The sequence below is a fragment of the Phyllobates terribilis genome, unplaced genomic scaffold (genome assembly GCF_046119375.1).
Source record: "Phyllobates terribilis strain yellow unplaced genomic scaffold, ASM4611937v1 Scaffold_2__4_contigs__length_985480577, whole genome shotgun sequence".
NCBI lineage: Eukaryota > Metazoa > Chordata > Amphibia > Anura > Dendrobatidae > Phyllobates > Phyllobates terribilis.
Genome location: NW_027362762.1, coordinates 911,248,820 through 911,276,384, shown reverse-complemented (window position 1 = coordinate 911,276,384; position 27,565 = coordinate 911,248,820). Strand labels below are relative to the sequence as shown.

The window sequence follows — 27,565 nt, the reverse complement described above, 5'->3', positions numbered from 1 at the left end:
GTTACTAGAGATGAGCGTTGTTCGACTCGAACTGTTCGCCAATCTCAAATTCGAGCTGTTTTGGGCAGTGTTCAAGCCGTTCGGCAAACACGAACGATTTGAGAAGAATTCGGCTGTTCGAGGTTATGTTCGATAACTGTTCGTGCACCAAAATCATAACTGGACTTTTTCTCAGTAATGATGAAAATTAATGTTAATACGCAGTTTGAGTGTACAGCGGGGTGGGGGGAGGGGCAGGGGATGAATCTCTGCAGGAATAATGAAGATCTCCATTTTTTTTTCTCTTTCCCGCATTTACAGTGGGGAGGTGCAATCTGTCAGCCTATCAGCAGCGCACACACGGAGCGAAGTGCTTTTTTTCACACAAGCAAGGGCATGTGTCATTGGCAGTGTATGTCACATGTCCTTGCCCTATAAGACCAAGCCATTTTCCCCGTCGCCACCATTTTCTCACTGCTGCAGCTGCGTGTTAGACGGCACCGCTGTTGCTGTGTGCGCTATACCTTGTTAATTTCAAGCCAATTTTCGCACAAATCTACAGATAGCTTGGGAGTAGGGAATAGTTGTGATTGCAGTCCTTTTAAGGACTAGTTTACAGCATTTCCTACGACTTTTATCAGGCAGGTCTGTGCTCTTAAATAGATAGATTGTGGGAGTAAAGACTAATTGTAATTGCAGTCCTTTTCAGGACTAGGTTACATCAGTTCCTATCAGTTTTTGCCAGGCAGGTCTGTGCCAGTGCTGTGCAAGTTTTTTTCACAGCATTTGGCTGAATCTAGCAAAGCTAATCCTTTTTGGCCTATTGCAGAGTGTGTTAGTCAGTGGAGTAGCCTATCTGTGTTGCAAGATATACCACCTGTGTATAGAATACCAATTTTTTTACTGCACCTAGAGAAGTAAAATCTTTTGGGCATAGCATCATTCTATTAGTCCATCTATACTGACCTCCATCAGGTTGCAAATTGAATATAATGTTTATCTGCATCTAGCTCTGAAAAAATATTTGGGCTTCTAGCAGTGTGTGGGACTTTTTCTATTAGTCCATCTATACTGACCTCCATCAGGTTGCAAACTGAATATAATTTTTTTCTGCATCTAGCTCTGAAAAAATATTTGGCCTTCTAGCAGTGTGTCGGACTTGTTCTATTAGTCCATCTATTCTGACCTCCATCACGCTGCAAATTAAAAATAATTTTTTGTCTGCATCTAGCTCTGAAAAAATAATTGGCCTTCTAGCAGTGTGTGGGACTTTCTCTATTAGTCCATCTATACTGACCTCCATCAGGTTGCAAATTAAAAATAATTTTTATCTGCATCTACCTCTGAAAAAATATTTGGGCTTCTAGCTGTGTGTGGGACTTGTTCTATTAGTCCATCTATACTGACCTCCATCAGGTTGCAAACTGAATATAATTTTTTTATGCATCTAGCTCTGAAAAAATATTTGGCCTTCTAGCAGTGTGTGGGACTTTCTCTATTAGTCCATCTATACTGACCTCTATCAGGTTGCAAATTAAAAATAATTTTTATCTGCATCTAGCTCTGAAAAAATATTTGGCCTTCTAGCAGTGTGTGGGACTTTCTCTATTAGTCCATCTAAACTGACCTCCATCAGGTTGCAAATTAAAAATATTTTTTTGTCTGCATCTAGCTCTGAAAAAATATTTGGCCTTCTAGCAGTGTGTGGGACTTTCTCTATTAGTCCATCTATACTGACCTCCATCAGGTTGCAAATTCAAAATAATTTTTTGTCTGCATCTAGCTCTGAAAAAATATTTGGCCTTCTAGCAGTGTGTGGGACTTTCTCTATTAGTCCATATATACTGACCTCCATCAGGTTGCAAATTCAAAATAATTTTTTGTCTGCATCTAGCTCTGAAAAAATATTTGGCTTTCTAGCAGTGTGTGGGACTTTCTCTATTAGTCCATCTATACTGACCTCCATCAGGTTGCAAATTAAAAATAATTTATATCTTCATCTAGCTCTGAAAAAATATTTGGCCTTCTAGCAGTGTGTGGGACTTTCTCTATTAGTCCATCTATACTGACCTCCATCAGGTTGCAAATTAAAAATAATTTTTTGTCTGCATCTAGCTCTGAAAAAATATTTGGCCTTCTAGCAGTGTGTGAGACTTTTTCTATTAGTCCATCTATACTGACCTCCATCAGGTTGCAAATTCAAAATAATTTTTTGTCTGCATCTAGCTATGAAAAAATATTTGGCCTTCTAGCTGTGTGTGGGACTTGTTCTATTAGTCCATCTATACTGACCTCCATCAGGTTGCAAACTGAATATACTTTATTTCTGCATCTAGCTCTGAAAAAATATTTGGCCTTCTAGCAGTGTGTGGGACTTTCTCTATTAGTCCATCTATACTGACCTCCATCAGGTTGCAAATTAAAAATAATTTATATCTGCATCTAGCTCTGAAAAAATATTTGGCCTTCTAGCAGTGTGTGGGACTTTCTCTATTAGTCCATCTATACTGACCTCCATCAGGCTGCAAATTAAAAATAATTTTTATCTGCATCTACCTCTGAAAAAATATTTGGCCTTCTAGCTGTGTGTGGGACTTGTTCTATTGTCCATCTATACTGACCTCCATCAGGTTGCAAACTGAATATAATTTTTTTCTGCATCTAGCTCTGAAAAAATATTTGGCCTTCTAGCACTGTGTGGGATTTTCTCTATTAGTCCATCTATACTGACCTCCATCAGGTTGGAAATTAAAAATAATTTTTTGTCTGCATCTAGCTCTGAAAAAATATTTGGCCTTCTAGCTCTGTGTGGGACTTGTTCTATTAGTCCATCTATACTGACCTCCATCAGGTTGCAAACTGAATATAATTTTTTTCTGCATCTAGCTCTGAAAAAATGTTTGGCCTTCTATCATTGTGTGGGACTTCCTCTATTAGTCCATCTATACTGACCTCCATCAGGTTGCAAACTGAATACAATTTTTATCTGCATCTAGCTCTGAAAAAATATTTGGCCTTCTAGCAGTGTGTGGGACTTTCTCTAATAGTCCATCTATACTGACCTCCATCAGGTTGCAAATTAAAAATAATTTTTATCTGCATCTAGCTCTGAAAAAATATTTGGCCTTCTAGCTGTGTGTGGGACTTGTTCTATTAGTCCATCTATACTGACCTCCATCAGGTTGCAAACTGAATATAATTTTTTTCTGCATCTAGCTCTGAAAAAATATTTGGCCTTCTAGCAGTGTGTGGGACTTTCTCTATTAGTCCATATATACTGACCTCCATCAGGTTGCAAATCAAAAATAATTTTTTGTCTGCATCTAGCTCTGAAAAAATATTTGGCCTTCTAGCAGTGTGTGGGACTTTCTCTGTTAGTCCATCTATACTGACCTCCATCAGGTTGCAAACTGAATATATTTTTTTTCTGCATCTACCTCTGAAAAAATATTTGGGCTTCTAGCTGTGTGTAGGACTTGTTCTATTAGTCCATCTATACTGACCTCCATCAGGTTGCAAACTGAATACATTTTTTTTCTGCATCTACCTCTCAAAAAATATTTGGGCTTCTAGCTGTGTGTTTGACTTGTTCTATTAGTCCATCTATACTGACCTCCATCAGGTTGCAAACTGAATACAATTTTTTTCTGCATCTACCTCTGAAAAAATATTTGGGCTTCTAGCTGTGTGTGGGACTTGTTCTATTAGTCCATCTATACTGACCTCCATCAGGTTGCAAATTGAATATAATTTTTTTCTGCATCTAACCCAGCCAATAGTTTTGGCCTAATACCACAGTTTGGCCACTCAGCTCTGCTCGGTTCCCATCCATTGTTTTTTTGTGCAAACAACTCCAGAGTTATGAATTAGTTAACCACCAAAATGAGTGGAAAAAGGCCTGCTGCTGGTGGAAAGGGGAATAGGCGTGTTGGGAAGGGGAAAAAAGGTTGTGTCCGTGGGGTAGGTGTTAAAGCAACAGTAACATCTGCAGAAGAAAGACCATCTTCCAGCCAAACTAAAATGTCTACTTCTTTTAGCGGACAATGTGATAAGATCCCTTTCTTACGGCCACGCCAATCGCTACAAATTCCAGATGAGGAACAAAAACAGCAGGTGCTTCAACGGATATCAAATGCTCCTTTAAGTGGGCTCTCCTCCACATCAACTTCAACATCACAAATACTCCAGTCCTCAAAGGTGTCACCCCAATCGCACTTGCTTCCTCACAGCTCCCAAATCTCCAGCTGCCCGTCTGAGTATGAGGTAGAACAGATGGTTGAGTCTGCAGAGCTGTTTACTCATACTATAGCCTGGGAATCAGAGGTCGACTCCAGCGCTTCTGTGAATCCAGACGAGGAAATGATCTGCACTGATGCACAGAATCTTTATGGGTCGGATCCAGGACCAGACGCCGAAGGTTCTGACCATAATGTAGACCCTCATTCCCAAACTGTAACTCCTGTTGGTGGAGACAATGAGGAAGACGATGATGAGACTCAAATACCTGATTGGAGCGACAACTTTAGTTTTTTGTCAGGGCAGGAACAGGTTGGCTCTGAGGACGACGGGTGTAATAACGCACTGGGTGATGATGATGAGGTTGGAGATCCCACTTACTGTCAACCCACAGTCAGCCAAGAGATGAGGTCAGCAGAGGAGGTGGAGGAAGATGCTAGTGACGACGAGGTCAGGTTGCGCCTTCCTGGACAGAGACGTAGTACTGGAAGCACGTCATCAACTGCATCCTCAAACACAGCTCTGCCTCTCACCACAAGTCGTGGTGGCTCTTCAGGTCGCATGGGTGCTAAGCCTTGCATAGCCTGGGCATTTTTTCAGATCGATAAAGATGACCCAACTCGTGTTATCTGTAACATTTGTCAGCAAAAGCTAAGTAGAGGCCAAAAAATACATAGTTTGAGTACTTCATGCATGAACCGGCACATGGACATGAAGCATAAGTTGCAGTGGGAAGCTCAGTGTGCTACAATGCGGCCTAGCCGGCCGGGCCAAACACCGTCTGCCATATCTTGTGCATCCGCGGCCTCTTCATCCTCTGTGACTAGGGGGACAGCACTCACATCTGTTTTGGGGCGCAGACCTGCCACCTCTTTGCCCGCAACAGCCAGCGTGATTGGCAGGTCATCATTTTCTTTGGAGGTGGTAACACCAGCTGGTGTTGAGCGCTGTCCGACATCGATAGCACAACCTTTGGATCAAGGCAACCTAACATGTCCGCCTGCATCTTCCTCACAGACCGGCAGTTTGCCGGGGACACCCTTATCAACCCCGTCTAAGCACAATAGCCAGCCCTCGGTCCCTCAGATGTGGACAAGTAAAAGACCATTTCCTCCTAGCCATGAGAAAGCTAAGAGGTTGAATTTCACCATCTGCAAGCTCTTGGCTACAGAAATGCTGCCTTTCCGCCTGGTGGACACAGAGGATTTTCGAGACCTTATGTCCGTCGCAGTGCCTCAGTACCAGATGCCCAGCCAGCACTACTTCTCAAAGAAAGGTGTGCCTGTGCTCCACCAGCATGTCGCACACAACATCACCGCTTCTTTGAGAAACTCTGTGTGTGACAGGGTGCATTTCACCACCGACACTTGGATGAGTAGGCATTGACAGGGGCGTTACATGTCACTGACTGGGCACTGGGTAACTATGGTGACAGCAGGACAAGGGGCTGCTGTCCAAGTCTTGCCGTTCCCACGAGTTGTGCGTCAATCCTCTTTATGTCAAAGTTCCTCCACTGCTTCTGCCTCCTCAACCTCCTCTCGGTCTTCCACCTGCACCCAAAGCCTGTCTGGTCATGCCAAAAGCTTTCTAACTGTGCAGAAGGGATCCTGCACACCTCCTTACTATGCTGGCAGTAGGGCTCAACGTCATCAGGCGGTTTTTACATTGAAATGTCTGGGAAATGTGAGTCACACAGCTGAGGAGTTGTGGTCAGCTCTGGAGAACCAATTTCTTGAATGGTTGTCTCCACTGGACCTGAAACCAGGGAAGGCCGTGTGCGACAATGCTGCAAACCTGGGTGCGGCCCTTCGCCGTGGCAATGTCACACACGTGCCTTGTATGGCTCACGTGTTGAACCTGGTTGTCCAGCAATTTTTAGCCCACTAACCCAGACTTGATGGTCTTCTGCAGAGGGCACGGTCGCTGTGTGCTCACTTCCGCCGTTCGCATCCCGCAGCTCAGCGACTTACATCTCTACAGAAGTCGTTGGGCCTGCCACTTCACCGGCTAAAATGCGATGTGCCTACCCGGTGGAATTCAACTCTGCACATGTTGCAGCGACTGCGGCAGCACCGACAAGCCCTGTTGCAATACGTTCTGACGTATAGCCTTGGCCAATGAGATCCAGAGGTGGGGCAAATCACGCTGGAAGAGTGGTCTCAGATCAGGGACCTATGCACCCTTCTGCACAGTTTTGAAATGGCGACGAAGATGTTTAGTGCTGACGATGCCATTATCAGCATGACTATTCTGGTGATTTACATGCTGGAGCACATGTTAAACAGAATTCGGAGTCAGGTGGTGGCACAAGAGGAGGTGGAGGAAGTAGAGGAGGAGGAGTTGTATGCGGAAGGGCTAACATAAGCAAGGTCCAGACGGTCGGCAGCACCAAGGCGGCAGGCATGTGAGGGTGGGGGAGATGGTTTTACCAGGGCGCATGGTAGCAGCCAAACTAGTGAGGAAGGTGCAGGAGCCCAGGAAGAAGTGGAGGACGAACTGATGGAAGACTCATCAGATGAGGGAGACCTTGATCACATTTCTGTTGTGCCAGGTTGGGGGGAGAGGACAGAGGAAGGAAGCATGATTGTTACCTCGCCACCAACACAACAGGGACTTGGTGCTCCTGGATGCGCAACACACATGAGTGCCTTCTTGCTGCACTACCTGCAACATGACCCTCGAATTGTGAGAATTAGAAATAATCCTGACTACTGGGTTGCCACACTATTAGATCCCCGGTACAAAAGTAAATTTGCAGAAATTATTCCTGCCATAGAAAGGGATGCACGCAAGCAGGAGAATCAGCAGAGACTGTTGCAGAATCTTACATGTGCTTTTCCACAAAACACCAGTGGTGCACGTAGTGAATCTCACAGTTCCAACTTGCCAACCGTGGGACCGTCAAGTGTTCAGCACTCAAACCGTAACAGAACCACAGTATCTGCTGGTAACATCAATTTTGCGGAATCATTTCACCACTTTTTTAGCCCATCCTTTGCAAGGCCACAGGAGACAAGAAGTCTGACACATAGTCAACGCCTAGAGACGATGGTACAGGAGTATCCCCAAGAAAACATTGAAGCCATGACTGTGTCACTGGACCCTTGCTCTTTTTGGGCTTCCAATCTGGATAAATGGCCGGTGCTAGCCACTTACGCCTTGGAGATCTTGTCATGCCCTGCAGCCAGCGTTCTGTCTGAACGTGTGTTCAGCGCTGCTGGTGGTGTGCTGACAGATAAGCGCACGCGGCTCTCCACTGATAATGTAGACAGACTCGCGTTCATAAAGATGAACAAATCATGGATCCGAAACGACTTTTCTACCCCTGTGTCATCCTGGGGAGAGTAAAAGCTTGATGATTGGTTAAAATCACCCTACCAACCATTTTAAGCTTTCAAATTACTAATCATGTTTATCTGTATCTTGACTGGAAAATAATTTGGGCTTTGTAGCAATGTGCAGCACTGATCCTATTAGGCCATCTATACTAAGCTCCACCAGATTTAAAATTAATAATAATTTTTAGCTGCATCTAGCCCGGAAAATAATTTTGGGGCTCCGAGATGCGCAAGACACATAAGTGCCTTCTTGCTGCACTACCTGCAACATGACCCTCATATTGTCAGAATTCGAAGTAATCATGACTACTGGGTTGCCACACTCTTAGATCCCCCAAACTTTTCGATCAACCTTTTCATTTTAATAAAGACCAAAAAAATGGTCATTTTTGAAATTATAAGCATTAGCAGGTTATTAGAAACTGAAATCAAACAGTTTTCAACTCAAAACTTTATTCTAGGTGATGTTACATTTTCACATAGGACCCCTTGTTCGAAAGGAGCTTCTGAACTCTCTCGTCCATTGAATTTATCAGGTTTTGGATGGTTTCTGCTTCAATTGTTTTGCATGAGGAAGAATACCCTCCCAGAGCTGTTGCTTAGATGTGAACTGCCTCCCGCCATCATAGACACTCCTTTTGATGATGCTCCAGAGGTTCTGAATGGGGTAGAGGTCAGGGGAGCATGGGGGTCACACCATAAGTTTGTCCCCTTTTATGCCCATATCAGCCAGAGATGCAGATGTTTTATGTGCAGCATGAGATGGTGCATTATCATGCAAAAAAATGATCTTGCTGTGAAATACACGGTTCTTCTTCTTGAACCATGGCAGGAAGTGCTGTTTGAGAAAATCCACATACATTATGGAGTTCATCTTTACCCCTTCAGGGATCCTAAAGGGGCCGACAATCTCTCTCCCCATGATTCCAGCCCCAAACATTACTCCACCTCCTCCTTGTTGGCGCTGTAGCCGTGTTTGCGTGGGGTGTCCATCAACCAGCCATCCTCCACTCCATCCATCTGGACCATCGAGCGCTGCATGGCACTCATCCGTCAACAAAACAGTTTTGAAATCAGTCTTCATGTAATGTTTGGCCCACTGGAGCCGTTTCTGCTTGTGTGAAGTGGATAGAGGAGGTCGAGAGGATGGCGTATGCACAGCTTCAAACCTCTGAAGGACCCTGCATCTTGTTGTTCGGGGGACGTTGGAGGCACCAGCAGCTTCAAAAACTTGTCTGCTGCTATGACAAGGCTTTTTTGCCGCTGCTCTTTTAACCTGACGTAATTGCCTGTAGGAAAGAGTCCTCAATTTGCCCTTATCAGCACGCACACGTGTGTACTGTGAATCAGCTACATACTTCTTGATTGCCAGGACACTTCATCCTGATCATCGCACAATGTTGATTGTAGTCATGCCTTGACCTAAACACTCCACAATTTGTTGCTTCTCAGCAGCCGACACATCCTTTTTCTTTCCCATTTTGGCAGAAAATGTAGGCTGCTTAATAATGTGAGACAGCCTTCTTAAGTAGTCTTGCCTTTCATTGGACACACCTGCCAAACTAATTAGCACAGGTGTCTGCAATTGCTTACAGTGATATAAAGAGCCCTGACACACATCACCATCAATGAGTTTAACTGACAAACAAATTCTTCCCTTATCACTCCTAAACACTTTTTGCATAATAATTTGGAACACAGTGTACATGTGCTTTTCCACAAAACACCAGTGGTTCACGTAGTGAATCTTACAGTTCTAACTTGCCAACCGTGGTCTGTATGGAGTTGTTCAATAAAGGGCACAAAATTAAGATAACATAGATGGGAGAGGTCTCTATGAATAGGAATTCCTAAGTATTTGATACCCTGTGAGGGCCAGGCAAAGGGAAAGTTGGACTGGATGGAATCCTATATGGATTTGGGGAGGGAGACATCGAGGGCCTCAGACTTCGCTGCATTGATTTTAAAATTTGACCATGTAACAATGTGATCTATTTCAGCCATAACAGCATGGATGGATATATGTGATTGAGTGATATATACTAGGACATCATCAGCAAATAGAGAGCACTTGTACTCGGTGCCTCCCACCTCAATCCACCTAATATTGGGGTTATGGCGAATTGATGAGAGCAGGTGCTCCGTCACTAGGATGTGTAAGAGAGGGGACAGAGGACATCCCTGCCTTGTCCAATTGGTGATTGTGAAAGGTGATGAAAATGTTCTGATGCACCCCCTGGGCCTTGGGACACCCGGAGCCGGACCCTTTTTGGTGGATGCTGGTGGTTGTAGGCTTCGTGGCGGCGACCCGGTTCCGTGGCTCAGGGTGGTCAAACCAGTGGCGGAACTATTCATGTGGTTTTGATGTTTAAATTTCCGACTACGCCACCCGTGGATTGCGGTCAGAGTGAACCGCCGCTGCAGGGCAGACCGCTGAGGCTGGTGTTGTGGGTGCAGCAGAGCGTAGCATAACTCCCCACGGGAGGAGTATAGCCTCAGGGCAGTGTATGCGGAGGATGGGGGTGATGGTGCAGGGCAGCAGCAGTAACGACACGGAGTCAGTGATGCAGTCCAGGGCCTTTACTCACAGTTCTTATTATCCAGACCACGTCTGCAGGTAACGGCTGCCCACGTCGTACTGTGCTCACCAGGTGAGGGGCTCAGACAACTCCCAGATAACTTTGGAGCGCTTCACAGGACCCCCTTTGTGTGTCCTTTGTCTGGCTTTTCTTACCAACCCTTCTGTCCGGCTGCCTCGGGCCTCCTCTTGGTAAACTTGGCGCCAGTTTCCCTGACCCTATGTGGTGCCTTCCTAGCGGGTGTAGCGAGGAGCTACACCACATAAAATGTCACAGCCTCCGGTTTCTAGCTGAGGGTCGTTTCCTGCCTCCACTAGTTTCGGGGACCGGTCTCCCCCTTTGGCCTGACCCCTTCACGCAGGTGGATTCGGGCGTGCGGTGGCGACTCGCCCGTCCGCACCCCTGGGATCCCTTCATTCCTCGTTCCTGGAGCCTTCTCCGCTCCTCTTCCTTCCTTCTCCCTCTTCCAGGCCTGGGCCTCTGTTACTAGGCCCGCCTCCGGAGCAGAGCTCGTGCAGAGCCCCTGCTCCCTGCCACTTCTGCTCAGACTTCTCTGCACTGAACTAAGATGGTGCCCACCTTTTATACTCCCTTCTCAATGCACCCAGGAACTGCTTCCTCCCTGCTCCTGCACTACAGGGTTCCCCTTCCTCAGTGTTCCCTCCCCCCACTCCAGCCAGGGACAGGGACTGTCGTGCCCATCTCAGAGGCATATTGGTCGCCCTGCCCCACGGCAATGTGGTGTAATGCATGCAGGTGTCGGGTCCTGATCCACACTCCATCCTTACCTGAGAGTGAGATATCACACCTCTGGGTGAGGTGCAATACCTCTGTAGCAACCGAGCCCTCAGGGTGCTACAGTTCCATTTATCTTCAGCCTAGGTGACGTATTGTGATACAGGGCCGTGATTTTGGCTATAAAAGGGTCCCCTAGACCCCTACCCCAAGCTTTTTAAGAGAATCATATATGGCGTGCCAGGAGACTCTATGGAATGCTTTCTCAGCATCCAACGAGAGTATCTAATTACAAATTTTTAACTGCATCTAGCCCAGGAAATACTTTGTGCCTAGTAGCAGTGTCTGCTAGTCAGCGGATTTTCCCGGCTGTTAAGCAAGCTACACCACCTGTAGTTTGGACACTTAATTTTTTCAAAGGAAATGCTTCGGGACAACGGGATACTCAGTGAAGAGCATCAGGAGGCACCCCAAGGCATAGGGGCTGGGACTGGCAGTAGGATGCCTTGCGGTGGACAGCCGAGCTCGATCCTTATAAAAGCTTTTTAACTGCAGCAGCTTTAGTGGACGCTACTGGAGCTGGAATTACGCGGCTGCTGGCATGAGACTTGCCCTCCAATAGATCCTTGTAAATGGATTTAAAGTGTATTCATTCAAATTAGAGAGACAATTTAAATTAAAAAGCTTAGAGCTGCCTCCACCACAGGGGGGCTCGCTCGACCCACCAGCGGACAGGCACCAGTATTGGGAGAGGGGGGCTGGCCGTCAGGGTTCACCGCGACTCTGGCACAAACCCGGCGACACGGAGGTGGCACGGGCAGGAGCAGACTGAACGTGTCGGCTTCTCACTTTTTGGATTTTAGAAGGGCATGACATGCCTATATCTGTGTCTCCCCCTCCTTTTACTCCTCCACCTCTTTTCTTTTCGCATGACTATATGTACTTGTCACTTTTCCATGTGTTAGTTGTGTCTTCTGAGCAGTTTGTCAGCTTTTGGACACCTTTGAAGGTGTTTTCTATGTGTTTCTATGTGTTTTTGTTTGCCTGCCATTGGTTTTAACGGTGTTCGAAGGTGTTCGACGAACAGTTCGACGAACAGTTCGGCGAACACACGGGTGTTCGACGAACCGAACCGAACTCAAACACTACGGGGGTGGCTCAACACTACTTGTTATTGTGGCCCTGCTCTATGTGTTTTTAAATTCTCAGTGGGGTTTTTCCTAAAATTGGTCAGCCGTTAGACTCACTGCATACTCTATGACTGTATAGAAGACTCTCTCCTTTTTAAATGGAATATGTCGTACTTGTTACTGTGGCCCTGTTCTGTGTGTCTTTAAATTCTTAGTGGGGTTTTTCCTAAAATTGGTCAGCCGTTGGACTCACTGTATACCCTATAACTGTATAGCAAACCATCTTCTTTCTAAAGGGAACATGTCGTACCATGTTACTGTGTCCCTGCTCTGTGTCTTTAAATTCTTTGTGTGGTTTTTCCTAAAGTTGGTCAGCCGTTGGATTCACTGCATGCCCTATAACTGTATAGCAGACCCTCTTCTTTCTAATGGGAACATGTCGTACTTGTTACTGTGCCCTGCTCTGTGTTTCTTTAAATTCTTAGTGGAGTTTTTCCTAAAATTGTCAGCCGTTGGACTCACTGCATACCCTATAACTGTATAGCAGACCCTCTCCTTTCTAATGGGAACATGTCGTACCTTGTTACTGTGGCCCTACTCTATGTGTCTTTAAATTCTTAGTGGGGTTTTTCCTAAAATTGGAAAGCCGTTGGCCTCACTGCATACCCTATAACTGTATAGCAGACTCTCTCCTTTCTAATGGGAACATGTCGTACTTGTTACTGTGGCCCTGCTCTGTATGTCTTTAAATTCTTATTGGGGTTCGTCCTAAAATTGGTCAGCCGTTCGACTCACTGCATACCCTATAACTGTATAGCAGACTCTCTCCTTTATTATGGGAACATGTCGTACTTGTAACTGTGGCCCTGCTCTTTGAGTCTTTAATTTCTTAGTGGGGTTTGTCCTAAAATTGGTCAGTCGTTGGACTCACTGCATACCCTATAACTGTACAGCAGACCCTTTCCTTTCTAATGGGAACATGTCGTACCTTGCAACTGTGGCCCTGCTCTATGTGTCTTTGAATTCTTAGTGGGATGTTTACCAAATTTTGGCAGCACTTCCAGTCACAGCATGGGCATTACCACTATAGGAGACCCGCTCCTTTATAATGAGAATTTTTTTTTACTGAGACCCTCCTCTATGTCTCTTCAAAGTCAGCCCTTGCAATCACTGGATACGCAATAACAGTATAGGAGACCCACTTGTTAATAATGGGAACAACAAAGCATATCCGGCTGATGGCTCTCTAACAATAGCGATGGCCGACTGCTGGCATTTTAAGAATAGTAAGGGCCATCTGATGTCCCTAAAAATATAGGCTCTATGACTTTCAGAGTCCCTCCATCATAAATAAAACAAGATGTGTCTGATGAAGTGTCACACACCACATTGCCTGATAAGGTTGTTAAAGATTAAAATGACATTTACCGGTGAATGCATTTGTCTTAAAAAATAACGTAAAAAAACCCAAAACAATAGGATCTTTCTTTAGTATAAAAAACAGCGTCACCAATTTAACCTCAATGTAATCACATTGTTCAGCTCAAGCACCTCCTCCTCCATCTCCAAAATGACCAAATCAGTCACAAGCTGACAGCACTGCAGCACTGCCTTGGCCAATCGGCAACAAGTTGTGCTGAAAATAACATGCTTAATGCTTAATTGACAAACCACCCAGTGCTGCAGAGTTGTTGAGAGCTGTAACACAGCAGCCTGATCTGTGGCTCTCACCGCTGAACATACAGTCAGGCATGGTCGTGTGTGACAATGGACGGAACCTGGTGACGGAGAAATGACAACCAGAGTAGATACGGTTTCCCTCTATGCCAGTCCTTTCACCGAGCTAAATACAACTCTCAGCAAAAAAAGTTGTGGACTGGCTCCGTACCGTCCCTGGCCACATTCACCTGTTCACGTGCTTGTGGTTAGGCGGTCCTTCCCAGTAAGTGCACTGGTTAGGGCACGGGTAATGTCATGGGACCCGTGCTTGTGGAAGGCAGAGACGGTACCGGGAGAAATAGTGGCGGCTGGGGACCAAGTATGGACCCGCGGCCGCCGCCGGCAAGAGGTTATGAAAAGCTTCAACCTCCATGAGCATAAAAGGCTACATTTCAAGTGCAAGCAGTTGTCAAAAATTTGGCAGTATAGTATTGCAGCCTGTGGGTGGGTGGGTGGCGGGCTGCATACTTGCGCTTGTATTCCAAGGAATGGGGTAGGGACAACTGAATGCTGCACTGGGACAAGGACATGGACGGTGATTGTTGCAAGTCTGCAATGACAGGTGCATGGCGGGAGGCATCTTCGCATGTGCCAAGGATCACTTATGATGGGCACACTTTTAGACAGTGACCTGGGAGTCAGAAATGCTTCCAGAGGTCTTCCCCATGGTGTTTGCATATCTTTTCAGCACTGTATACATGTGTCTGATGATGTGTCACACACCACATGGCCAAGAAAATCCATTTTGGTTTCATTTTGGTATGTTTTTTTGTGAGTCCGTAAAAGTGGCATAATACCTCTGACAATGTTGTTGACAGCAGTGACCTGGGAGTCAGAAATGCTTCCAGGGGTCTTCGCCATGCTGTTCCCATGTCATTTGAGCACTGTTCCTATCGATTTGGGCAATTTTTAGGCCCTCTGCAGACCGCCGTGGGGAGCCACCTGAAAAATGCTCGAGTTTCCCATAGACTTACATTGGGCTCGTTGCTCGGGTTGAGCACCCGAGTATTCCAATTTGCTCGACCCGAGTAATGAGTACCCAAGCATTTTAGTGCTCGCTCATCACTAATTATGACATACTTCCGGAATCATTGCCTATAGGCCCTTATGAGACATATATACATTAGACTATGTTTCTGTACATATGGTCCTATTCAATGCGGACCTGTAAGCATGCGTGCCCTTTCACCACTGTCCCTGCCAGCTCTCTGTATCCTAGAGAGGAGGCTGATATCAGATCACATGTATACCATGTGACTCTGACGTTACCCATCACATGACGTGGACGCCGGTCGTTATCATGGCTGCCATGGTAACGCGAACATCACATCTGGTCCGTGGTGTCACATCCGTTCAGTGATGCTCTTCAGGTCCGCGGTGTCACTCTATTGGTCCGATCCCCTTTATATACTCTGCACATTCACTTCAGCCATGCCCCCTGACGAAGGTTGGTCCAAAATGCACATCAGGGTAGATGCACAATCACTAAGAGCCCCTGAATACATTGATGTCCAAGGTAATTTACCCTTCACTGCTGGGTATAATTGGCCCAGGCAGGCATACATTGATAATTTTATGTGTAAGCCTTGACACCACACTCATTGACTATAATGGCAGGATTCTTGGAATGATATAGTATCACTCTTATACTTTACTCTAGTAGATCTGACATATAGAAAATCTGCAAGATCAAATACTCACCAAAAGCTCATCGTGGGTACGTAGCCTTAATTTCACCATTTTTTGTTAGTCCTTAATGTATACAAGGAAAAAATAAAGGTAGGCCAAAGATTATTATAAAAGTAAAACCAGAGGAAACTCAGTTGGACACTGTGCAAAACCCTCATTGGAGCCCCAGGCAATTAAACCATGCCTAACTCTTGCATCAATATCACTAAACCCCCCCACACTTGTTGTTTTCATTTTTAGCACCTTTCTATTTGCATAATCTTTAATTTTTTTGCTTTATTTACTTGGGAGGAATAATAAAATGTGTCAGCAATGTGTGCAGCTCATCTCATACTGCCATGATGTGAATGTACAAAGAGTCTCCCTATTATATTGAAATGCATAACCTTTATCCTTGACTTTTTTGACTGTTTTGTATGTGAAACCAATATGTTAGATGCACCGTATCTGCATGTATTATTTTGAAAGTAAGGAGCTGCAGTTTCCAGTAGATATGTTAATGTTATGCATAGCAGCCTCTCCGCACTTTCATTATACTTTCATTATAAGTACAAAGAAATCTTATGTTGTCTTGCTTTACATTTTCTCTACTTGAAATGTACATAATGAATTTTAAGTGTCAGTAAATCAAGGTTGTTTGCCAATTACTGCGCAGAAAATGAAATTGTATATTTTGACTTGCTGTTCTGTACAGTCCTATTGAAAGTATAAAAGATTGTTCCCCAGTGCCTCCAGTCCTGAATATCATTCTGACTTTATTAAAGCCAACACAATATTCTACGTAGAAGGATCACATTTACTTTGTTCTGTTGAGGACTCTTTATTTGGTAAATGGCTTGATCCTGTCTCTATGGAGAGGAAAAGGTTGTTAGAGGTTATACTATGCAATTATGTAACATCATTATTCAGCATCTTCATAAGTTTGAAGACTTTCGATAAGTTTATAGAATTTACAAAACTCTAAATCAGTTTATTTTTTAACAAACACAAGAGTTGAATAGAGTCTAAAACTTGTATTCATATTCGTAGGATTTCAAAACGATTACAATCACAAAATGTAGTATTATGACTCTCAACAAATTTCCATACAATAAGGGAATTTCCTTGTTGACTTAGATTGGTTCCCCACTACTATGATATTGATTACCTATTCTTACTGTAAATTATCAAATTATCATGACAGAGTACAAGATAAACACCTGGCTTTCTGGAACATGATCAGATGCAGGGTTCAAGTTGCAATAAAAGTTCACAGACTATAAGGATTAGCAAATGCATTACATCTCAATTTTGGGGGGAATTTAATTAACCTGGAAAATTCAAACAAATGCAGGAGCTATTTTGGAGTGAATCTGGATAGTGAAAGGATGTCATAGCTCGCAGCTTAGCTTATAGTTATGGAAAAAAAACATTATACACTAAACAAACTGTATAGATAAAAATTACTGTGTGAGGAAAATAAATAATTTCACATTTAATTGAAAGGGACAGTGACATAGGAAAGTCACTGTGTTACTGATTACCATCCATTTATCGATAGATATATTGAGGTAACTTTGACATTACTAAGGCTATGTTGGCGTTAAAATGGAACTTTAATTTCATTAATTTTTGCATAAGTAAATAGTACAGATGAATATGATAAACATTGCTATAATATGTTAACAGAAAAAACAGATCCCCTCCCCACTTATCAGGCACTTCTTCCCTTCATTATGCCTCCTGAACTTCCACCCATTCTGAAAAAAACCCAGCTCCAATCTGTCTTGCTCAAAACAAGGCGGACTGTCAGCTCACTGTGGTGACATGTGACATAAAATCTATGTAGAGGTAAGGGGGAGTGGGAATAAGGATCAGGGAGAGGAAAAAGGCAGAGGAAAAAATAACATGATGTAGGTGAGCTTTCTAACAAGTCATTTACCTCATACCCGAGCTGATTCACATCTAGACAGCAGGTTGTACGGATTTTTATGTTCTCCATTTTCACCCTGCTCCGGCAAAGTGGGCACAGTCGGGCTTGGTTGGGAAGGTGGCCTCTCACCAAATTCTAGCAGCAACTAGTCTAAGATTTGTGGCAAGGACTGAAGTCTATGATGACAATTTCTATACGGCTTTGCTGTTATGTTGATGTTGCAACATATAAACAATGAGAAAAAAAAACATTTTTAAATACTATTGCTGTTCAATTACTTTTTAATGTATGTTTAACTATGTGGTTTTAACAGGTGAAATTAAGAGTACTATGGGACCAAACTCTATGGAACTCTATAAGAAACATCTTTAAAAGGGTCATAGACTTGTCACAAAGCAGAAGGCTATCCTTAGCTGTGCACTTTCCATTACTGAGTTCTAAATGACAAACAAACATAGGTTTTCAGAAATATGTACGAAAACAAGAATTATTCTAAATGTCATCATCTAACCTAAACTTGAGAAAAACCCTGAATAAACCATAAAAGGAAGAGAAGGAATATGTCAACTTACTGTCTCACCTGTATTCACGGAATAAACTTCTTAGCAACAAACTATAAATGCACTTTTTCTTAGCGATAGTGAAAACTGTCTTTTATCCTGTTCTCCTTCACAGGTGTAAGTTGCTGCTTGACAAACACTAATCACAGTTATTACAAGGCTCAGAAGAAATGTCGACAAGTTTGTCCAGACCCTGAATTCTTTAAACATACAATAGACATTAGATAGATAGATAGATAGATAGACATATAGATAGATAGATAGATAGATAGATAGATAGATATCCAAATAACACAGAGGCAGCACTCCATAGCCCAATAAGCAGTGGTTTATTGACCCATCATTTCAGGGTAATGTTTTGTTCCAAGTATGGCACGTTTTCAAGCACATTTGGAATGAAACAATGCCCTGACATGATGTGTCAATAAACCACTGCTTATTGGACTTAGTCTTCTTTGGATATTTTGTGGTTTAGATTTACCTGCAAGGCATTTTTGCACCAATTTTTTGCATTATCTCTGTTGGTGCTGCACCTATATTTTCTATTGAGATAGATAGATGATATTCATAAAGTTTAGGATTTACCCTTCTACAGAACTATTTCAGGTTGTGGTTAGAAATGATCGAATTAGGCTGCGTGCCCCTGATGCGGATTTAATGCGTTTCCCCGGCACCATTTCCGCCGCAAAAACGCTTTAAAATGCTTGTTAAGTTGTCTGCCATGTTGCCCAATGACAATCTGCATGTGCTTTGCATATGCTGCGGCATTTTCTGCTGCAGATTATCATTGCGGAAAAATCCGCATCACTACCATTTCTTATGTGTAAACACGGTGAAATCACCACTAGAGATGAGCGGTGTTCGACTCGAACTGTTCGCCAATCTCAAATTCGAGCTGTTTTGGGCGGTGTTCGAGCCGTTCGGCGAACACGAACAACTTGAAAAAAATTCGGCTGTTCGAGGTTATGTTCGATAAATGTTCGTGCACCAAAATCATAACTGGATTTTTTCTCAGTAATGCTGAAAATTAATGTTAATATGCAGTTTGAGTGTACAGCGGGGCGGGGGAAGGGGCAGGGTATGGATCTCTGCATAGATAATGAAGATCTCCATTTTTTTTCTCTTTCCCGCATTTACAGTGGGGAGGTGCAATCTGTCAGCCTATCAGCAGTGCACACACAGAGCAAAGTGCTTTTTTTCATACAAGCAAGGGCATGTGTCATTGGCAGTGAATGTCACATGTCCTTGCCCTATAAGACCCAGCCATTTTCCACGTAGCCACCATTTTCTCACTGCTGCAGCTGCGTGTTGGACGGCACTACTGTTGCTGTGTGCGCTATACTTTGAGTGTTAATTTCAAGCCAATTTTCGCACAAATCTACAGATAGCTTGGGAGTAGGGAATAGTTGTGATTGCAGTCCTTTTGAGGACTAGGTTACATCATTTCCTACATCTTTTATCAGGCAGTTCTGTGCTCTTAAATAGATAGGTTGGGAGTAAAGACTAATTGTAATTGCAGTCCTTTTGAGGGCTAGGTTACATCACTTCCTATCACTTTTTGCCAGGCAGGTCAGTGCCTGTGCTGTGCAAGTTTTTTTCACAGCATTGAGCTAAACCTAGCTAAGCAAATCCTTTTTGGCCTCTTGCAGTGTGTGTTAGTCAGTGGAGTAGCCTATCTGTGTTGCAAGCTACACCACCTGCACCTAGCCAACTAAAACCTTTTGGGCATAGCATTATTCTATTAGTCCATCTATACTAACCTCCACCAGGTTTCAAATTCAAAATAATTTTTATCTGCATCTAGCTCTGAAAAAATATTTGGGCTTGTAGCAGTGTGTGGGACTTGTTCAATTAGTCCATCTATACTAACCTCCACCAGGTTGCTAATTCAAAATAATTTTTATCTGCATATAGCTCTGAAAAAATATTTGAGCATGTAGCAGTGTGTGGGACTTGTTCTATTAGTCCATCTATGCTAACCTCCACCAGGTTGCAAATTCAAAAAATTTTTTATCTGCATCTAGCTCTGAAAAAATATTTGGGCTTGTAGCAGTGTGTGGGACTTGTTCTATTAGTCCATCTATACTAACCTCCACCAGGTGGCAAATTCAATATAATTTTTTTCTGCATCTAGCTCTGAAAAAATATTTGGGCTTCTAGCAGTGTGTGGGACTTGTTCTATTAGTCCATCTATACTAAGCTCCACCAGGTTGCAAATTCAAAATAATTTTTATCTGCATCTAGCTCTGAAAAAATATTTGGGCTTGTAGCAGTGTGTGGGACTTGTTCTATCTATACTAACCTCCACCAGGTTGCAAATTCAAAATAACTTTTATCTGCATCTAGCTCTGAAAAAATATTTGGGCTTCTAGCAGTGTGTGGGACTTGTTCTATTGGTCCATCTGTACTAAGCTCCACCAGGTTGCAAATTCAAAATAATTTTTATCTGCATCTAGTTCTGAAAAAATATTTGGTCTTGTAGCAGTGTGTGGGACTTGTTCTATTAGTCCATCTATACTAACCTCCACCAGGTTGCAAATTCAAAATAATTTTTATCTGCATCTAGCTCTGAAATAATATTTGGGCTTGTAGCAGTGTGTGGGACTTGTTCTATTAGTCCATCTATACTAAGCTCCACCAGGTTGCAAATTCAAAATAATTTTTATCTGCATCTAGCTCTGAAAAAATATTTGGGCTTGTAGCAGTGTGTGGGACTTGTTCTATCTATACTAACCTCCACCAGGTTGCAAATTCAAAATAACTTTTATCTGCATCTAGCTCTGAAAAAATATTTGGGCTTCTAGCAGTGTGTGGGACTTGTTCTATTGGTCCATCTGTACTAAGCTCCACCAGGTTGCAAATTCAAAATAATTTTTATCTGCATCTAGCTCTGAAAAAATATTTGGTCTTGTAGCAGTGTGTGGGACTTGTTCTATTAGTCCATCTATACTAACCTCCACCAGGTTGCAAATTCAAAATAATTTTTATCTGCATCTAGCTCTGAAATAATATTTGGGCTTGTAGCAGTGTGTGGGACTTGTTCTATTAGTCCATCTATACTAACCTCCACCAGGTTGCAAATTCAAAATAATTTTTATCTGCATCTAGCTCTGAAAAAATATTTGGGCTTGTTTCAGTGTGTGTTACTCATTGTATTAGGCCATCTATACCAAGCTCCACCAGCTTTGAAATGAATAATAATTTTTAGCTGCATCTAGCCCGGAAAATAATTTTTCTGCCCAATAGTGGTAAGTCTGGCTTACAAAAATATACGCTTTATAACAAAAAACACCAGCCTAGCGCACTGCATTAATAAGATGGCATCATCGCCTCTCCTAGTGCTAGGCCTACTACGCCGGCTAGCATTCCTGTGCCTAAAACACAATGTATGGGGCCGCGCTAGCAACGATGCTGAGGGGTCTAACGCTGCTGCTAATGCTTTATCATAATTCAATTGGCAGATTTTCACAGAGATCCTCCCCAACGCCCACCCATCGGGCAACAGTTGCCCACCCTCCCTATGGGATCTAGTGGCGAATAGTTGATGCCATTAATCAGAGCGTCAGTTGTCCTGTTGATGTGGCAAGCATACGGTAAGGCATGGGAAGAGTGGACACGACTAGTAGAAGGCAGACGGGTTGACCAAGCCAGATTTCAAGTCACCATAGAATTTCTACACAAGCTAATGATGAGGGGCATATCAGGGGCGTCAGAGCAGCGGTGTCTGACCGGAGTAGCATTCCACTTCCAACTACTGAATTGGGGAGATGTGACAAAGAGATTCATCATCAGACAATCCATAAAAGGGTGGAAATGGGGTCAGCCAAGTCAGGAGTGTAGACGTCCCGTCCCGTGTCACTAAAACTGATTTCTCACATCATATCCCTAACACCATTAACATGACAATCACAATTTAAAAAAACACTACTGTCTACTGCATTTGCGATCGCCTTCTTCTGGGCGCTATGCATAAGCGAATTAGTCCCTCAATCAAAAGTTACCACCCGTGGAGGCTTATTACACCAGGACGTAGTCATAGCCAATAATGCAATACGTCTGTCAGCACACCACCAGCAGCGCTGAACACACATTCAGAGAGAACGCTGGCTGCAGGGCATGACAAGATCTCCAAGGCGTGAGTGGCGAGCTCCGGACATTTTTCCAGATTGGAATCCCAAAATGAGCAAGGGTCCAGTGACACAGTCATGGCTTCGATGTTCACTTGGAGATACTCCTGTACCATCCTCTCTAGGCGTTGACTATGTGTCAGACTTCTTGTCTCTTGTGGCCTTGCAAAGGATGGTCTAAAAATGTGGTGAAACGATTCCACAAAATTGCTGTTACCAGCAGATACTGTGTTACTGTTACAGTTTGAGTGATGAAGACTCGACAGTCCCACGGTTTGCAAGTTAGAACTGTGCACCACTGGTGTTTTGTGGAAAAGCACATGTAAGATTCTGCAACAGCCTCTGCTGATACTCCTGCATGCATGAATCCCTTTCTATGGCAGGAATTAAATTTACTTTTGTACCGGGGATCTAAGAGGGTGGCAACCCAGCAGTCGAGATTTCTTCGAATTCTGACAATCCAACGGTCATGTTGCAGTAAGTGCAGCATGAAGGCACTCATGTGTCTTGCGCATCCAGGAGGACCAAGTTGTGTTGGTGGCGAGTTAAGAATCATGCTTCCTTCCTCTTCCCTCTCTCCGCAACCTCACACAACAGAAATGTGATCAAGGTCTCCCTCATCTGATGAGCCTTACATGCCCATCGCCAGTTCGTCCTTCACTTCTTCCTCAGCTCCTGCACCTTCCTCAACAGTTTGGCTGCTACCATGCGCCCTGGTTAATCCCTCTCCCCCACCCTCCCATGCCTGCCGCCTTGGTGCTGCCGACCGTCTGGACCTTGGAGATGGTATCCCTTCCGCATACGACTCGTCCTCTATTTCCTCCACCTCCTCTTGTCCCACCCCCTGACTCTGAATTCTGTTTAACGTGTGCTCCAGCATGTAAATCACCGGAATAGTCATGCTGATAATGGCATCGGCGTCAGCACTAAACATCTTTGTCGCCATTTCAAAACTGTGCAGAAGGGTGTGTCGCGCCCCTAAGGGTTCAGTCGCCACAGAGGTACTGCATCTCACCCAGAGATGTGGCATCTCACCCTCAGGTAAGGAATAGTATGGCTCGGGACCCTAACACCTGCATCCAACACATACCCGCAGTGGGGGTAGCGCGAGATTGCTCCTAAGGGAGAGCACAGTCCCAGGTCCCTAGCAGGCGGGAGGGTCCTATGTAGTGGGTGTGGGTGGAGAAAGCAGCTTAGGGGAGCACACGACAGGGAGAGTATATGTTATGTTCTGCTACCAGAGCTAAGGAAAGAGAGGAGATCTGTCCCTACGATAGAACTCAGCTGAATCCCTACGATGTAACAGGGGACCTGATCCTGCGATCAGACCTGCTAAAGTCCTAAGCTAGTCTGCACGGAGACCTATAGATGTGGGGATGGAATCCCTACAAGTACTAAGGACTGGGTGGAAAATGGACACCTCCTAACAGAAATAGTAGCAGACAGACGAACAAACAAAACATATAGAACATAGAGGTCCGCAGACCAAGCAAACTAACAGAGTTGGATACAGAGCACAGGCTAGCTAGAAAGTAGTTATACAATGAAGTCCAGCAAAGCCAGAAGGGCGGAGCAGGATTAAATAGGCCAACAAGGTCATGTGACCAGCAAAGGAAAAAACCTAAGAGCAAGGTTCTAACAGTACCCCCCCTTCTAAGAGGATCCTCCGGATCCCCTAGGACCAGGCTTATCAGGAAATCTCCTGTGAAACGCTCTGATAAGTCTGGACGCGGAAACATCATCTGACCTCACCCAAGAGTTATCCTCGGGTCCGAAACCTTTCCAGGCCACAAGATACTGCAAACTACCTCTATACCGTCTAGAGTTAAGGATGCGAGAAATTTCATATTCCCCGTCCTCCACCACCGGAGGAACAGAGGCAGAGGCGTCACCATCCGACACAACAGCTTTTTTTTAACAGAGAGATATGAAATACCGGATTAATTCTCCAGGAGGTAGGAACCTCCAACCTAACAGCAGATTGGTTGACAACCTGAAGCACCTTAAAGGGCCCTACAAACTTGGGACCCAATTTCTTAGAAGGAATCCTCAACCGCAGATTCCTAGAGGACAACCAAACCATGTCACCAACAGCGAACAAAACCTCCTGTCGTTTCCTATCAAAGTAGTCTTTAGATTTTCTGTTGGCCTCCTGAAGATTACCACGCACATCCGTCCAAACTCTCTCCAAATCACCGGAAAAATTCTCCTCCTCAGGCACGGCAGATCCCAACTTGGAGAACGACCCAAACGACGGATGTCTCCCAGAACAACAAAAAAAAGGCGAACAACCAGCAGAAGAAGATGTATGATTGTTCAGAGCAAATTCAGCAAGTGGCAGAAACTCAGACCACCCCTCTTGATTGTCTGCCACAAAACAACGCAAGAACTGCTCAACATCCTGGTTTTTCCTTTCTGTCTGGCCATTAGATTCAGGATGATATCCGGACGAGAACGATAAATGAACTCCCAACCTGTCACAAAAGGCACGCCAAAAACGAGCCACGAACTGAGGACCCCTATCAGAAACAATGTCAGTAGGAACGCCATGAAGTCTGACAATTTCCTTGACAAAGGCCTTAGCGAGAGTTTTAGCGCAGGGCAGTTTGACGAAGGGAACCAAGTGACACATCTTGCTAAAACGGTCCACGACCACCCAGATGACAGTAAAACCCTCAGAGGGGGGAAGGTCAGTTATAAAGTCCATAGCCAAATGTGTCCAAGGAGCACTGGGAACCTCCAAAAGGACAAAGCAACCCCGCAGCAGGAGTATGTGAGGACTTAGATCTAGCACATATAGTACATTGACGCACCCACTTAATGACTTCCATCTGCCATCCAGGCCACCAAAAACTGCGACCCATCAGTCTCTTGGTCTCAGAGATTCCGGGATGACCTGCCAACCGAGATTCGTGACACTCAACAAACAAATCTCTCCTAAAGGTCCCAGGCAGAAACAACCTCCCATGAGGAGTGTTAGATGGGGCATTCTCCTGTGCTTTAAGAATCTCATCTTCCAAAACGGAGTCCAAAGCAGCTATCACAACACCTTCTTGTAAAATGTTCTCCTCTTTCTCAGCACCGACTATGGGAGAAAAACTGCGAGACAAGGCATCCGCCTTAACATTCTTAGTACCAGGGATGTAAGTAACGGAGAAATTAAACCGCGAGAAAAACAGTGCCCACCTAGCCTGACGGGCATTCAGGCGCTTGGCAGCATCAAGATATATCAGATTTTTATGATCCGTAAGAACCTGAACGGGAAATTCCGCACCTTCCAAGAAGTGGCGCCAGTGTTCAAATGCGAGTTTAATAGCCAATAATTCCCGATTACCAATATCGTAATTCAGTTCAGTCTCCGAAAATTTTTTTGAAAAAAAGGCACAGGGATGTAATCCATCCCCGTTATCCTGAGACAATACTGCGCCAACCCCCACAGAGGAAGCATCAACCTCAACCAAAAACGGCTTAGTCACATCAGGCTGCATAAGGATGGGAGCAGAGGTGAACCTCTCCTTGAGATACACAAAAGCTTCAATAGCCTCAGAAGACCACTGAACCGCATCAGCACCTTTCCTGGTGAGATCGGTCAGAGGTTTGACAATACTAGAAAAAATTTTTATGAATTTTCTGTAATAATTGGCGAAACCTAAAAACCTCTGTATCGATTTCAAACCAATAGGCCTAGGCCATTCCTGTACAGCTTGAACTTTAACCGGGTCCATCTCAAAACCTTCGCTGGAGATAATGTAACCCAAAAAACTAATTCTCTGTACAGCGAACTCACATTTCTCCAGCTTAGCAAAAAGCGAATTGTCCATTAACAACTGTAATACCTCACGTACGCTCCGCCAATGAGACTCCAGATCCGGCGAATAAATCAAAATGTCATCCAAATACACAACCACATTTTTGCCGATCAAAGGTCTAAGGATGTCATTAATAAGATTCTGAAAAAATGCAGGAGCATTAGTAAGACCAAAAGGCATCACCAGATTCTCAAAATGACCCACAGGAGTGTTAAAAGCAGTCTTCCATTCGTCACCCTCCTTCATGCGCAACAGATTGTATTCCCCCTTAAGGTCAATTTTAGAGAACCACTTGGCCCCCATTAACTGGTTAAATAAATCAGGAATCAATGGCAGTGGGTAAGGATTGAGTACAGTAATTTTGTTAATCTCACGAAAATCCAGACAAGGACGTAAACCGTCGTCCTTTTTTTTTTACAAAAAAAAATCCAACCGCCACAGGAGACTTAGAAGGCCTAATGTGACCGGCGGCCAAACTTGTCTGTATGTATTCCTCCAAAGCCTTCCTCTCAGGAATAGTAAGGTTAAATAAACGACTTTTAGGAAGAGTCGCTCCAGGGACAAATTCAATAGAACAATCATAGTCTCTATGGGGAGGCAAAACCTGCGATTCCTTCTCAGAAAAAACTCTCCAAAAATCCTGAATAGGAACAGGCAATTCTCCCCTATCCAAAGCTGCAATACGCCCGTTACAACACTTGTCATAACATTTATGGCTCCAGGATTTAATTTCACTGGTAGACCAATCCAGTACAGGATTGTGAAATTTTAACCAGGGCAATCCCAATATTACTGGAGAAGGCAAGTTATTCAACACTACCAAATCCAATTTCTCATGGTGAACACCATTAATAGTGAGAGGAAATTCACAGACCTTGAGAGTAATATTCTTCAAAGGGGAACCATCCACAGAAACCACAGCAATGGCGGATGATAAAGGTTCGGGTTTTAAATTGAGTCTTTCCAAGAATCCCCCATCAATTACATTCAGAGTAGACCCACAATCGACAAACACCCGAAATTCCATTAATTTTTCCTGAGCAATCGTGGAAGCAGCTAAAAATACACCCTTGGAATTTAAACAGGCAATACGGGCATGACTGACCATTTTTTTTTCTTTCTTCATACGAAGCTCACAGCCTTTAATCAAATGACCAGATTTTCCGCAATAGAAACACAAGCCTTCAAAAAGTCTACGGTCTTTTTCTTGAGAGTGAGGTGCCACCGATCCAATCTCCATCGGTTCACCACTGTTAGTACACACATTCTCATAACCAAAAACTGACATAGCAGAGGATTTGCTCTCATTAACCCTTGCACGCAGTCTTCTATCCACCCGTATAGCTAATTGCATAGCCTGTTGCAAATCTTCAGGTGTAGGATAAGCAATTAGCAGGTCTTTAACCCTTTCATTAAGCCCAGCAAGAAATAGACTTTTCAGAGCAGAATCGTTCCACCCTGTTTGAGTAGACCATCGACGGAAATGAGTACAATATTTTTCCACATTACCTGATCCCTGTCTCAAACGTCTTAACTCAGTCTCAGCTGATGCGACACAGTCAGGATCATCATATAATAGCCCCAAAGCAGAAAAAAAACTATCCACTGATCTGAAGCATGTATCACTAGTTTGCAAAGAAAAGGCCCACTCCTGAGGCTCTTTGCGCAAAAGTGACATTATGAACCCTATGCGCTGGGATTCATCCCCAGAGGACTTGGATCTCAAACGAAAATATAATAAGCAAGCATTTT

General features: G+C 44.0%; 1 long non-coding RNA gene across 2 annotated transcripts in view; it reads right to left on the bottom strand.

Annotated features, from left to right (window-relative positions):
- The window catches only part of LOC141253056 (uncharacterized), a 152,355-nt gene that overhangs the window by 28,515 nt on the left and 96,275 nt on the right, over nt 1–27,565 (bottom strand). The window contains exon 3 of one of the 2 annotated variants that reach the window (XR_012314210.1): nt 17,327–17,521. The exons of the other annotated variant lie outside the window; for it this stretch is intronic. This is a non-coding gene — a long non-coding RNA (uncharacterized lncRNA). The remainder of the gene's footprint in view (nt 1–17,326; nt 17,522–27,565) is intronic. 2 annotated transcript variants of the gene reach the window in all.